This window comes from Lissotriton helveticus, chromosome 12, assembly GCF_964261635.1.
Source record: "Lissotriton helveticus chromosome 12, aLisHel1.1, whole genome shotgun sequence".
Taxonomy (NCBI): Eukaryota; Metazoa; Chordata; class Amphibia; order Caudata; family Salamandridae; genus Lissotriton; species Lissotriton helveticus.
Window position 1 is genome coordinate 129,632,681 of NC_136073.1, and position 3,090 is coordinate 129,635,770.

The 3,090-nt window shown below is 46.9% G+C and overlaps 3 non-coding genes across 3 annotated transcripts; 2 read left to right on the top strand and 1 right to left on the bottom strand.

The window, feature by feature from the left end:
- Nucleotides 1-808: 808 nt before the first annotated feature.
- On the bottom strand, nucleotides 809-890 carry TRNAS-AGA (transfer RNA serine (anticodon AGA)). Its single transcript has one exon. It is a non-coding gene; the product is annotated as a tRNA-Ser (tRNA).
- Nucleotides 891-1,580: 690 nt separating this feature from the next.
- On the top strand, nucleotides 1,581-1,654 carry TRNAI-AAU (transfer RNA isoleucine (anticodon AAU)). Its single transcript has one exon. It is a non-coding gene; the product is annotated as a tRNA-Ile (tRNA).
- Nucleotides 1,655-2,640: 986 nt separating this feature from the next.
- On the top strand, nucleotides 2,641-2,714 carry TRNAT-AGU (transfer RNA threonine (anticodon AGU)). Its single transcript has one exon. It is a non-coding gene; the product is annotated as a tRNA-Thr (tRNA).
- Nucleotides 2,715-3,090: the final 376 nt, after the last annotated feature.

Genomic DNA, 3,090 nt, shown 5'->3' on the forward strand with positions numbered 1-3,090 from the left:
GCCCTCCGCCTGGGACGACTCCTGGTGGCCCCCAGCCCTGGGCACCGCACCCAAGCCAACCGACCACGCACGCAACCTGGGCTTCATCCTGGACCCCTCCCTCTCGATGACCAGACAAGTCAACGCCGTCTCCTCATCGTGCTTCAACACCCTGCGTATGCTTCGCAAGATCTTCCGCTGGATCCCGACCGAGACCAGGAAGACTGTCACCCAGGCACTCGTCACCAGCCGACTGGACTACGGAAACGCCCTCTACGCCTGAACCACAGCCAAGCTACAGAAAAGACTCCAGCGCATCCAGAACGCCTCCGCCCGACTCATCCTGGATGTCCCCCGACGCAGCCACATCTCCAGCCACCTGAGGAACCTGCACTGGCTCCCCGTCGACAAGAGGGTCACGTTCCGGCTCCTCACCCACGCACACCAGTCTCTCCACGACCTGGGCCCCAAGTACCTCAACGACCGCCTGACCTTCTACACGCCCACCCGCCAGCTACGGTCCACCAGCCTCGCCCTCGCAGCCGTACCACGCATCCGAAGAGCCACCGCCGGAGGAAGATCCTTCTCTTACCTGGCTGCCAAGACTTGGAACTCCCTCCCCATCCACCTTCGGCTGACCCAGGACCATCTCGCCTTCAGGAAACAACTCAAGACCTGGCTGTTCGAGCAGTAGCATACCCCTCCCCCCAAGCGCCTTGAGACCCTCCCGGGTGAGTAGTGCGCTATACAAATGGCATGATTGATTGATTGATTGATAACAGAGAAGACCAATAATACAAAGTGTGAAATATTGTTTTTAAAAGATGTGCGTAGTCGGCAGGATTCGAACCTGCGCGGGGAGACCCCAATGGATTTCTAGTGCATCGCCTTAACCACTCGGCCACGACTACTAGTTATGCTAGTCGTTTCCAAGATAAATTCCATGAAAAACTACTCGGTACAGAGATCAGTTTTCCGCAAATGACATATGAAAAAGGCAAACAACTTAGAAACAGAAGGCTCAGGAAAAAAATGCGCTAATGGGGTTTACGAAGTATAATGTGTGTACTGGAGGCGACCCTAGTACAGCTGTGCCTGGTAGAGTGTGCTCAGGTCTAGGGAGAATCTGCACAACAGGAAACAATTCACTAACATGTGAATGCGCATGCGCGGTGATGCTTGGCTGAGACTAGTCAATTTTATTTGTGGGGGGGGAGGTGGGAGGAGCATGACGGGGCAGAGGAGTGATTCCGCGATTTACACCATCCTTCTCTCGATAAGTTAATTGAGTCGTTCTTGTTAATCAGGCGCATTGAGTGCAGTTCTCCAAGTAATGTACCTTTTCCTTGATGATTACTTCCTGATATGTGTATGGTCTGAGTCGGCCCAGGATGTCTGAGCGTCTGGATGTGTTTTGCGAGAAACCGTGATGAGCTAGGAATGTCCCATCTGCAAGTCTGTTGATGCATTTGCCCTGTGTCGTTACAATGCTGCTGAAGCTAACAAGGTCGACCGATAGATAAAATGCTGACTCAGCAGATGAGTCACCTCGATTTCAACAGTGCACACGTGTGCATATTCCATTGGATCGCGTTCTAACTGGCCGGTTAGCTCAGTTGGTTAGAGCGTGGTGCTAATAACGCCAAGGTCGCGGGTTCGATCCCCGTACTGGCCACTTGTTCTTTTATTTTTCCCTTGTATATTCATGAAAGAGAAAAGCCACGCGCACTGTACAGGAATTTTAAGGTAGCGCCTTACAGTAAGGACTGTTGTTTATTATGGTAAATACCATTGTGATGTGCTGGCTGATTGACAATGGATTTGAGCTTGCTACAAGCAATATTTGATTTATTAGAGAAATCAACAGAATTAATCGGTGAAGCAGATCATTAACCGACCCACAAACAGACCTATAATACCAGCCCTCAGGTGTACCATCGTACAGCCACCAGGTTTTCGTGGGACTCAGTTTTTTTGCATCTCAATTCTTTACTGCATTTTAAAAATAATAACCAAGCAACGATCAAATAAACAAATATTTGCACAAGAACAAAAGTGTCAAATACACAATACGAAAGTGCACCTTTTGAAGCGCTGTTTAAATCAGAGTTAACATTTGTTCAATGGTGAGAAAGTTGCGAGCAACGTAGTGTCTTTTTCATCTTTGCAGCTGGAGACAAGGTACCGAAGAAAACATTAAACATTTGAAACACTTTTATTTCTTTGTGAGTTCATTCGGGCTTTACAGATGCAGTATGTGGCGGTGACCTCTGTGCTGCTTAGGTGGGGCAGGTAGGGGGTCACGAGAGGTGCAGGAAGGGCACACGGTTTACCTACGTAGACATTCATAAGTATCTTATATATATGGGAGGCCTTTGTAACAATGCACTCTTGTTTACTTTTGTACTTTCAGTTATGCATTTCACTTACTCCATCGACTTATCGTATTCATAGTGTAATGAATTTATACTGCATGAATACAGATATGTATATGTACGGATATACCATTTTCATGACCCTTGTATTTTTCCATTTGTGTATCAGGTTTTCTGTTTTCTCCATTTTCCCACTGGGAGCAGATGAAAAGGAATGCAACTTTGAAAACTGAGCACTGCTTGGCATTTCCCCAAGAAATTAAGCGTGTCACGTGGTTCTGCAGGAGGCGCTGTGGCTTAGTTGGTTAAAGCGCCTGTCTAGTAAACAGGAGATCCTGAGTTCGAATCTCAGCAGTGCCTTTATTTTTGTCGCATAGTCCCAATAGACTTAGTAAAACCAATTTTTTGACAGATAAATAAATCGTTTTCAAATCCACGATGTTGCTGCTGCAATCATCCATGTGCACACACAGTCCCTGCAGGCTAAAAAAACAAGCATTTGCAATGCAATAGGTCTCGCAGTTACACAAGTTTAAGCTATTGGCATTGTAAATGACAATGTCTTTTATTTATCTTTTAAAACGAAAATAAAAGGCATTGTTATTTTCAACGTCAATAGCTCAAGACTACTCGGAGCTCTGCAGTGGAAACATTAACTCACCGAGCATTCTCACTGGGTGTGTTATCCCGACGTGGGTTACACACAGAATAATGCAACAGCTGCATTTACCCCTCA